General features: G+C 44.9%; 1 non-coding gene across 1 annotated transcript; it reads right to left on the bottom strand.

Annotated features, from left to right (window-relative positions):
- Positions 1-2,094: 2,094 nt before the first annotated feature.
- On the bottom strand, positions 2,095-2,176 carry Trnas-gcu (transfer RNA serine (anticodon GCU)). The gene has a single exon. It is a non-coding gene; the product is annotated as a tRNA-Ser (tRNA).
- Positions 2,177-12,168: the final 9,992 nt, after the last annotated feature.

Raw genomic sequence — 12,168 nt, 5'->3', positions numbered from 1 at the left:
GCATATTTCTTGAGACCTCCTTGGCTGTACATGAGGTGCAATCCACAACCCGTTATCTGCAGCAGCAGCAGCGCATCCCTCACAGCCTCACAATGCCCTGAAAGTATTATGAACCCTGCGTGTCTTGGGACTCGCACCACAGAGAAACACAACAGAACGAAGTGAAACTTGGCGCGAGGATCTCGTGAACAATTCCGCATAGTCCATTTGTCCCGAGGTCCACCAGGAATACATTTCATTGACCTAAAACAATGGGACACACTCGGGCTCCGACCACCCGCATTGTGCTGGCCCGGAGGCGCCCAGAATAAGGGATTGTGATCGTCTCTGATTGCTTTTCGTGGCGCAAATGACATGGTGGAAGTTATTACGAGGAAAATATTGGCAGGGTGAAGTTTGGCGGCGGCGAACAAGTGTGGTTTTGTGACGGTGGTCCCGGCTATTGTTGGGGACGAGGAGGGGGAGGTGGGACAGACTGTAATGGGATGGTAATTACTGCCACCGCGTTACCGCCCAGCCCAGGAAGTGTGGCAACGCGCTCCACTCCCGCTGGGTGCTAATGAGGACGCGTGATGTGTCTCAAAACCCCTCGAGTGACGGACTTTCCATTACTGGCGTGGTGCCGTCAAGCAAATGGCGTGCCCTCGTGAGTGAGTCTGGCCCCGGCTTGTTTTTATTATTACTATTGTTCTCCCTCAAGAGGTCAGATGCTGCAGGTGGCTTCCAGTCCCACGCCTCCCCGCCTCTGTAAGACAAACAGGCTGCACGTGTTATTACCAGTAATCACTCATACTAAAAAAACACAGGACACTTCTCGAATAAAAGTAAAACATACATTAAAACATTCATGAGACCCACCCCTCTAAAAAGTCGAAACTTAATTTTAGCTTTAAAGGTAACCTGATAACCGGAGGTGCTGGAAGAAAGTGCAATACAGTGTCTCTCTTCCCTCATCGTCTGAGTTTACTGCAGTGACCTGAAGAACCGCCTATCATGATTTTGAAAGTTATTGGTTACATTCTGGAAATGTTTGACTTCAAGTCATTATAATTACACACACACACACACACACACACACACACACACACACAGACAGAGAACGTAATATAGACACACAAACAAACACAAACAAACAGGCAGACAGACAAACAGACAGACAAGCGGGCAGCGCACACCTGGATCTCCCACGGGAGGGACGGATGGCGTGCAACAAAGAGGCAGTATTTCGTCTCGCTGAGAGGGGAACCAAGACATCTCGATAATTACACTTCACGTTTATTTCTCACTAGAGCTAATTTTTTGTTGTCTTTCTTTCCCTTCATCCCAGGGGAGAGAAATGACAAGGAGATGTTCTTTCACGCTCCATACATCGTCTCCCTCTCCTTCCTTCCCTTCTGAGGCCTCTCCACACCACTTCTGCTTGAATACTCCCCAACCACTCATCTAGACACGCTTCCCTCCGTCGCCCCTTAGTCAGTCATCTCCTCTGCGCACCACAACCGCGTCCCTAAAGTAAGTGTGGTGCGCGTTTATGAAAATTGATGTTGCGCGTAATGAGGGGGAGGTCTTCACTTCCACACAGATGGCAAGAACGTCGCAGATGATTTTTAAAGGAAAGGGTGAGAAATGTGATATGTTTAGTTTTTAAGCTTGAAAAGTAAGTGAGCTTTGTTTCCATGGCATCATTATAGATTAGCTTAACTTGTGGAGATGAACACATTTCTCATATTACAAGGTGAGCCTGTATAATGTATAAAAAAAAAAAAAGTATGTGTGTGTGTGTGTGTGTGTGTTATTCACCCTCTGCTGGTCACCAAGCTAACCGTTTACGTACCGAAAAAGCTTGGTCATAGCGACCAATCTTTGGGTAGAGTGACCACTCACACCACAAAACTGGGACAGCGAGGTCACGAACACAACCCCTTGTCTTGCAATGCATCCTGTACCTACTTGCTCCAAGCTAAGTGAACATTAAGAGGCTCGTCCATCTGTGACCATACCCGGGACTCGAACTCGGGTTCTCTCAGTTGTAAGATAAGTGAGTTTTATAAAACATAGTACGTGGTGTGTAATAAATATATACTCGTTCTCTTACGACGAGGATGGGATTCGAACCCACGCACGGAAACCGTATTGGATTAGCAGTCCAACGCCTTAACCACTCGGCCACCTCGCCATATGTGACAAGAAGCTTTTGTATTTCTTTATATAAGTGTATGTGTGTGTGTGTGTGTGTGTGTGTGTGTGTGTGTGTGTGTGTGTGTGATACATGTTCTTTGACTTAATTATTATTGTTTAATCACCTTGGTTTTCAGAGTGTAGTGGTCATATGTTTTGCTCTAGGTTGCACTTCGTCTGGCAGCGAGGCACTGAGGTGGAGTAAAATATCACACATTACAAGTAGCCTGTGTTATTCTGTTGTATTGTTTTATATTTACGTAATACAAAAATATAAATGCGAGAATGATAAATGTTTAAATATGATACTGAATGATGAATGGAGTCTCTAAAAGTCAAGTAACGATAATTACACTAAAAAATCCTCATAGTATGCCATGATAAAAATACTTAGTAATTATCTATTATTCAGACACCGTATTCTGAAGCCTTTGTTCTTGCAGAAGGTTTATTTTCAAAAGTATAGCAGATGATCAATCAAGTTCTCGTGCGTATTATTATTATTTTTTTCATTCATGGTGCATCATCCTTGGTAGTTTATCAATAGAATCATCAAATCACCATTGAAAACTCCATCAGCAGACTTAGATATATATTTTCGTTAATGTCCTCTATTTTTTGTTTGGTATGACTGAGTAAATGCAGCGCCACAGGATAAAAAAAGGCATAACCACATCGAAAGAAAGGAGAGCGTAGTGCGCATCAGAGATCGTCCTTGTCTTATGTTTTGCTTTTGTCGTGAGAATTGCAAAGAGCGCCAGCACTACTCGTATCTGTGTTTACTAGTTAGTGATCTTTGTGTTACCTAACTACTGAACCTTCGCCAGTGACTATATAGAGCACGCAGTACATACAAGCATAGTGCAGATAAGTGAATATTGTGAGTAACAGAGAGAATAATGACGTTAAAGCAGGAGTGGCGGGAGACGCTGCTTCTCATGTCCTCCCCTGATGGCTGACGACTCAACTCAACTACGCTGTAAACAACCTCGTTCAGCAAATGATGGTTGGACGGAGATGGTGTGTAAGTACTTGAAGAATATACTTATATTTTTCGTACTAAAATAACTTGTCCTGTGTGTGTGTGTGTGTGTGTGTGTGTGTGTGTGTGTGTGAAAGAGAAAGGGGAAGAGAGAGATAACTGATATTTTTTGATAATTGATAATTTATTGATCTTAAAATACAACAACAGAGTAACCATTTAACATATAGTAACTTATGGGCCCGTTGAGAAAATCTCTTGGACGGGCCTCAATACTAAGCAATTATTCACAACAACGGGAGTCATGCTTCATAAGTAATTATTAATCTAATTGTCCTATGACGTGAAACCGTCTTTACTAAAGCTTTCTCTCCCAATCATTTTCTTATAATCCTTATAATATATACTAATTATACAACTTATCTTCCTAGTGTATCTTAGCTTACTTAGTTTTTAAGGCAACCTTACATTAACTGAATCTTATTTTACGTATGAATGAGAGAGAGAGAGAGAGAGAGAGAGAGAGAAAACTACACACACACACACACACACTCTCTCTCTCTCTCTCTCTCTCTCTCTCTCTCTCTCTCCTTTACAATTACATCTCTCTCTCTCTCTCTCTCTCTCTCTCTCTCTCTCTCTCTCTCTCTCTCTCTCTCTCTCTCTCTCTCTCTCTCTCTGTCCTTTACAATTACAAAGCTAAGACAACAGCAGTCAGTCTATCGATCCTTCAGTCAATCAATGGGTCAATTAATCACCCCGTACTAAAGGCCACCTCACTGAGGCTGACGCATCACAAAACTACCACTTTGTATCTCTATTCTTGTCGTCAACTCTCTCTTGCGATATTATATTGAGTTATTAAGTGTACCTCCTGTTCCTCGTGCCTCGCTTCCCCTTTCCCCTTCAACCTCCTCTTCCCCTCCTTCAGTATTCCCCTTCCACCCCTCGTGAGAGAGTATCAGGCTCGCCTTTGTCGGAACATAATGGCGTGTATACATTAATCCATGTCAGACGCTCTTCAAGGTGAGGCGCTCCAAATATTCCACTGAGTTTGCCAGGTTTCAAAATATAAGCTACTGAGAAAGAGAAGGAGAGAGAGGGAGAGAACCACGCGTCTGTTTTATTATCACCGCTTCTTCTACTTGTGGTGATCCTCGGAGTGCTAGTGCTGGTGTTGAGTGGTGTTGTAATGGTGTTAGTGATGGGGAAGTGGTGCTCGCTCCTCTGGTGCCTGGTGACTAATGCGAACGTTTGTCACGGGGAGTGTGGAAGTAAACACATGGGTCGCTGGGGAGAGGCGCTCACTAAGGCGCCGAGGATGTGCTTCAGACGGTGTTCCATGGAGCAGAGACTTGGTAATGGAGTGCAGGGAAGCGGTGTTGTGTGAAGCTTCAAGTCCCGCGGGTGTTGTGTCGTCCTCGGGGAGGCAAGCTCAAGGAAAGCTGGGAGGAAGGAAAGAAGGAAAGGAAAAAAAAAGTGTTTGAGCAGATTCGTTTCTATTACTGAGTGTGGAGAGGTGAACCTATTTATGTGTGTGTGTGTGTGTGTGTGTGTGTGTGAGTGTGTGTGTGTGTTATAATCTGTCATCTCTCTCACCCACACACAATCACACACCTTTGTTTTTCCTATCATGATGTTGATAGAATAAAGTGTCCGACAAGATTGGTAAACTCGCTTGCAATCTGTTTCATATCCCACTCTGTACTTATACACTCACGTCATTTTTATATTTATTAGTGATGTTCTCGTCTTTTCTAGTTTCACCCTTCCTCTTACTACTACTACTACTTGTTTCCTTCTTACTCCTCTTTCCATTCCGTCCTTGTTTCGTTCAGCGTCTCACTTCATGTCTCCCCGCTTATTCATCACAGTCCTTCCCTCCTCAGTCCATCAGCCCCTCCATTCCACATCCCCCTCCTCTTCCCTCTCCCTCCCTCTCGCCTCCCTATCGCCCACACCGCCATTGTCCCCGAGGCTCACACCTGCATTGGTTCACATCTACCGTTGGCTTCGAAGAAAAATACTCCATGAGCTGACGATCAATTATTCCGTCCCTTTTACCCTGCCTGGAGGTAGCTAATCCCCTCCCCGCCGCCACCCCAAGGTGACCCTTACCGCCCCCAGACGTAAGGCTCCGTTTTGCAAGCAGTTTCAAGGATCAAGAAAGGCCGTCGCTCTATTTTAACTAATGATTTTTAAGTAGTGAGTGAAAGGTGTGATGACCGGCAGTGAGTGGCGGCGGGATGTCTCACTCCGCCTCTCTCCGGGACGCGGCCTGCACCTCGCCACACTTGCCTGGCCGACCCAAGGCCCACGTGAAGAGATGATAAAGGACGTGCAGCATTGATGTACTTCACTGCCAAACCTGACTTTTGTATCAAGGATGACACGGCACTAAATGAGGCGACTATTGTGGGAGTGGATTTAAAGTGGTAATAGGTCACTCCGGGCTATAGTCACTCCGGTCACCGCTACAGTCACAGTTTTGGCACAATTCCAAGGCAGATCAAGAGAATTTATTTTTGTGCATTCTGTTGTGGTTTAAATGATGTGTAGCGAAAGTTACATTGCGGCGAGGAAAAAAAACAACTCGATACAAACAAGGTCAGTCGCTGGCCTCTGTGATCACCAACTGAGTCTCTTGTCTCGTGGACCAATACACGCAGACATACAAACATACATATACACTGCTACTTCCCTTCACTTACAATTACTTCTGCTTTACATACATTATTACATACATACATTATATAGTCGTTAACAAATAAAAGAAAGTTCTTTTGTATGAAATAAAATTCCAGATTATGAAAGGAATGTTGAAGGCAAGCAGAGTAAGAGGCGAGAATATGAACATACAGTAAACTCAAAAATTAAAGGCCACTTAAGTGATAAATGAAGGTTGGTTATTGAATCATAAGAGTCGAGATACAAAGAAAAAAAGAAAAAAAAAAGGTGTCTATTTCATTATCCTTCAACAAAATGACTGGTGCAGTACTCCAGATGGCGGCTGACAGGCGAGGGATGACCAGGACCTGTTTAGCTGATCTTGCCATTTGACGTGTAGAAACTGAAGTGAGGCAATGCAGTTTTGATGCACATAGTGAGGAATGTATCAAAGCAAAACGGCTCATGTGGCTCCGGGAACAGTGAGTACCCACGCAAGAATGGTGGTTATTTTGGAAGCGTCACGTATACGAGTGTGTCTAATATCCTTCACTACTCGTTCCTGTTAACCTTCTCCTCTTAACACACACACACACACACACACACACACACACACACACACACACATTACGTATTTCTAAATAAGCAACTTTCCTCATAGCCCAGTATTATATTCACTTTCTTTTTTCAGCTAATTGTACCTTATTCATTTGATTTTCAGGTATATGTAAACTATTCTTAGGTATTTAGCTTTGGTCATCTATCATTTTATTATTTCATTTATTCGTTCACTTATTCTGTTTCCATTCACTTACTTTGTTTTCGTCATGTCCTCCGTAATGAAAATCGCCCTGAATGCCATTTACTCATAAGATAATCTCCCCCCCAAAAAAATCAAATATACAGTAACATGCAGAAATGACACCAATATGTATCTGAATCTCTACTGACTTGCCTCCCAGGGAATCGTAGATCGATATATTCCTAAAGTGTATTTTTTGTCCTTCTATTCCATCACCTCCTCAGTGTTGGCTCTCGAGATCCAGCCTCAGTCCCTCCCCGCGAGGCCCTCGGCTGGCCCCTGGACAAGGCTGGTTCACTTGCCTCCAGCGTTTAGGCATTTGACAATAAAACTTCTTGGAGCCGAAAACGCACAAAGAGCTCCCTTGAAAGCTGTATACAGTCTTTGTCTCGCGACGGAGTTAAGAGCTGTGGAGGAAGTGAGCGAGACACGGTGAGATAGCCGGAGCCGCTCCTCGCTGTGCTGCTTCAAGAGGAACAAAACACGGCTTGTATCCCGAAAGCCTTTATAACCGGAAAGGTCCTACAGACCCGCTGGAGGTCGCTGCCTACATTGTGTGGCGGTGGTGGCCGCTGGTAATGTCAACCCCTTTTTGTCTCCGGCGGAGAGAACAACGACTTTTAATGAAGCTTCTATTCATTATTTTCTAAACGGCTGTTCTTATTCTTCGGGTGCAAGGAGTTAAATTACTAATTTCATCCTAGTATTATATATCCACATTAATCTGTTATTCCATGTATGAGTGTGTGTGTGTGTGTGTGTGTGTGTGTGTGTGTGTGTGTGTGTGTGTGTGTGTTTGTGTGTTTGTGTGTTTGTGTGTGTGTGTGTGTCACACATGCACACGCAAACACAAACATACACTCACAGAGAGAGAAAGAGAGAAAAAAAGAGAGAGAGAGAGAGAGAGAGAGAGAGAGAGAGAGAGAGAGAGAGAGAGAGAGAGAGAGAGAGAGAGAGAGAGAGAGAGAGAGAGAGAGAGAGAGAGACTTCGACACATTTTGAGGAAGAGAAGTATAGTAACTAGTAATTATTCACCAAGAGAATGTAAACATTTATTATAAAGTAATATATCGGATCTGTAATAAAATTTTCTTCATCACCTCCACCTTTTGTACGACACTATCCAGTAATGCAATATTTCACGTTGAACTCAGCTCTCTCAGTTTTGGTAATGTATTTCTGAAATGACGTTCACCGCCTATCGCTTCTATCATGCTTCCATCATGCCTGGGTCGGACGGGTCGCGGAGGCCACACATACACAGTAATGCACAAGTGTACTTCGGCTGCCATGCAAGTTGTCACCAAGAGTCAGAGTTAGAGCAACTGTGTTATTTAATTCCCTCTCCAACTCCCAATCTCGCCCTCCGTGTCAGGCAAGAGACGACCTGCTCCTCGCCCTCGCACTCCATCTCGGCCAATCTCTGTGCTTCTATTCTCGTTGCTAATTATTGCCGGCGCCGCTGCCTCCTCTGTATCGGGCCGAGGTGGAGAGTTCGTGCGGGAAGACGAGCATGATTTGTCAGGTGGGTCGTCTCGCCAAGGCGCTGTCATCACTCTCATTACCGTGATAGGCAGAACATCAAGCGAGGAGGCCAGGTGAGTGATGGTGGCGCCTCTCACCCGTACCGCCGCGGGTGTCACTTCCTATCTGGGGTGTAGCGCGCTCAAGGCCGCCACCAGCGACACCCAATGGCCGCTCCATCACCGCCACGACTCAGAAGAGACTCGCTCCATCGCATCAGCCGTCATATTGAGTCTTGAGTCCTCCAATTAAAGCGATTAAACATGACATCAGAGTTTGAAGCTAAATTTGTATGTGTGCTTCAGACACTGATAAAGAGATTGAAGCAAAAACATGGAAACATTTGTCATTTCTATACATTTAGCCATGTAGTTTTCTATTCAGACTAAACGACATGAGTGCAAGGAATAATTACTGCACATATATCATGAGGAAATGAGTACAGCCCAGTAGAGCATTGTCCTGCTGCTCTGCCCGCCATTCTACACTTTCGCCGCCATGATGAATGTGCACACTTAGCTTTATTGTGTATCCACTCTTGCCTTGTTAGCAGAAGAAGAAAGATGCTGAGCAGTTTACCTGAGTCTGATCTTTAAGGTATACTAGTGGTGTGATTATGCAGTGAAAAAACTGCCAGTACTTATCGTAATTTTTTTCTATAACTCAGACTCTCGGTAGAAAAGGAGTGGGTCAGTTCACGGACTCTGGGTGGTTGCTATTCTGGCTTCTGTCTTACTTTTCTTGACGGAGCATCACCAAGAAGCCTTTTTTGCCCTTTTAGTCCTCAAAACAACAATCGCCACGCTGACCACTCCAGGATGTGGCGGCGGCGTCCTACTGGTGAAGTGAGACTAATCAATCCCACACACAGGAGTGACGAGGTGCGGGAGTGAAAGTGATCGATGGAGGAAAAACATACTGGGCCTCATTATAACAATGTGATTTGACTTCATCTCCTAGTTGTTATCATTTTCCAGTAATCAGTGTAACTTTACGCTGTAGGATTAGATCCACAGGTCTTCGGGTGGGTTAGTCATTGGACACATCCTGAACACTGCAAATGAGCCTCGCTGCCTGATAAGTATCAGTGGACATAAGGAAGTAGCAAGGAAGTAAGGAGCTGCAGGGCAAGGGAATAACGCTTCCATCAGCTGGAAGTAATGTGACGTGACGCAAAGTCAAAATTGGCTGGTCGATCGTACACTGATTTTATTTTGAACACGAAAACGACCTACATTTCCCTGTTCAAGGACAACTTAAGTAAAAAACATAAGGACGACTTGGAAAAAAGCACCTGGACAAAAAAAAAGACCCGTAGGGAGAAGAAAACACAATTACGAGCTGGAGCTGCCTGTCACCACCACGAGGACGACCTAAGCCTATCACCAATAGGAGCGTAACGCCATCACTGGCCTCCTCCCGCGGCACAGAACACCCGCCTTCAGAATTGGCTCTCTCATGGCCTAGGAAATGCTATGCCTACTACAGCTCCCTCCATGAGCCAAAGAGGGCTACTCCATATGGGTGAAAGAGCTTCTGTCTCCTTTCCAAAGGAGGGAATTTCGACCAAAAGACCAACAAAAGGTTAACGCTTTCGATACCGTGAAATGGTCTCTGGCCGCCACTTCCGACGCCGTCACCGTCCAGCCATCAGTGTCTTGCTGTCGCTCTTTTGTTGACGCTCCGAGTCCTGAGGTGTCGCGGCGCCGGCCTCGCCTTCCCATCCCCGAGGCTGTCTGGAGAAAACTGTGCATAGCATGTAAGAAAATAAAGCGTAATTAGTTAAAATCTTATATATTTCTGATGAGAAAATTTACTTCAGAGTTATCATATAACATCACTGTTTTTAGTCATATTAACATTAGTTCATATATTTATTAGTCAACACTGAGGCGTCAGGTCGTTCCACGTGTTCCTCTGTTGTCCGGAGGTGTAGCCGGAGCCACGATAAAGATCAGAACATGGCAGCTGAAGTTGCAAGTCACAGCAGCTGATTGACAACTGGACCGCCGCTCAGTGTGGACACCGCGCTCCTGCCCGGGTCGTGAGAGTTCCCGGCCCCTCCCTTCCTGCCTCTCCCACGACCTCCCTAGAGTCCCTATGGCCTCCAGCCCTCCCAGCCACGCTCAGCAAACTCATCCCTGCGTATGAAGTTTTTGTGGAGTTTATAGCCCCTAGGAAAGTTGTCTTCCGCGAAAATAGAGAATACTATGTCCCGTACGAACGGAGATCAATATAAACAGACAATCGCAGATCAAACCTTATTAATAACCCGTTGCTCACTAAACTTTTCCAAAATCCGAACAAAAAGACAAATCAAAGTTATCAAAAGGGAATAATAGCACATGGAAAGTGTCACGTGTGGAGACATAGTGCTTATTAGCCACCACCACCTCCACCACCACCTCCACCACCACCCTACCCGGCACAGGTGTTGTCCGCTCTGCGCCAGACTAACACCTGATGCATAGCACTTCTTATGTCTCAAACACACCTTTGTCAACGTGAGCAACTTTATGTGGTGTGATGTGGTGTGTGTGTGTGTGTGTGTGTGTGTGTGTGTGTGTGTGTGTGTGTGTGTGTGTGTGTGTGTGTGTGTTTGTGTGTGTGTGTGTGTGTGTGTGTGTGTGTGTGTGTGTGTGTGTGTGTGTGTGTGTGTGTGTGTGTGTGTGTGTGTGTATGGAGAGAGACAGAGAGAGAGAGAATGTGTGTGTCTGCGTGTGTGTGCTATGACGATAAAAATCACTAACTATTACGAGTCTGTTGTCAAATTAAGTGCATCATTTAATCTCTAGCCATAATCCTCGCTTCCCATCACATGTAATCGCCACCAGACTGATGCAACCATAGCCCACTCGCTGCAAATGAAAGTCTGAACTACTGTTGTAGAAAGGCTACCATTTCCTTAGTGAGCCACCCATTTACTTTTTTTCACTGCGTTATTCACTCTGTCAAGCACAATAAGAAAAAAAAATTCTGTCTGACGAAAAAAGGTCCGTTGAAGATCAAATTTATTTTCTTTACACCTTAAGTGAAAATATAACCTCGGCACTGTAAAATACACTTCTACCTGTAAACCACGAACGTCGATTAGAGTACATTGTATCATTAAACACAAAAAAAGAAAAACATTATTTTGAAAAAGTATTCGAAGCATTCCAAACGTTACTACAACCTCCCACACTTCGCCCCCCAAACTAGCACAGATTTTAATGACTCACTATTAAAATCAACGTCATCTCCTCATCTTTGTTTCTTTCCCTCTTTTCTCTCAGGCGTGTCACCCCAGCGTACCACCACCACCAGCACCTGCTCTTCTTTTCTTCTCTTCCCCTCTCGTCTCTGGCACCCCAACGTAGCCACTAGTCTTTAAGAGGAGTCCAAACATCAAGGGATCGACGCTCCTCGCACTAAACACCTCCCGACATTACACGGACCATATTTACACTGCCACGTATCCAATTAATGGTTCCAGAGGCTCCAATAACGCCCCGCCAGATCCTATTACCCTCCCCAGCAGGACCACACAGCTTCCCTCTCCTCGCCACCCAGGCACCTCTCGCGCCCCTCTTGTGGTTAATAATTACACTCCCGCCGGGCGTCTCTGTCCCTGTCGCTGTCCTTATTAATACATTCGTCGCCAGCTACTGTATAATAGCCGTTCCTGATATTAGCACAGTGGGATGTACAGTGGTCATCTCTGCATCTCATTGGTTATCAGTCTTTTATTCGTGTCCTTGATATTTCTTATTGTCTTTATTGGTATGTCTGTTGTGTTCGTCGTCAGCTTCCGTACCTGTGTCTCTGCTGTCTTTACTCAAGCACAGGAAAATAAGCAGTGGTCATCTATGAATGTTATTACAGTTGTTCCTGTCCCTTATTTCTACTCCTTGTTCCATATCACTGTTTTTTAATACGTCATCGTCAGCTCCTTTACGCTTAGTCTTCACCATTGGCTCAGCGGAATGCACAATGGCTCTCCCTGCATCTCATTACAGTCATCAATCACTTATTC

The sequence above is a fragment of the Scylla paramamosain genome, chromosome 4, assembly GCF_035594125.1.
Source record: "Scylla paramamosain isolate STU-SP2022 chromosome 4, ASM3559412v1, whole genome shotgun sequence".
Lineage (NCBI taxonomy): Eukaryota > Metazoa > Arthropoda > Malacostraca > Decapoda > Portunidae > Scylla > Scylla paramamosain.
This window is presented reverse-complemented; position numbering and strand designations above follow the sequence as displayed.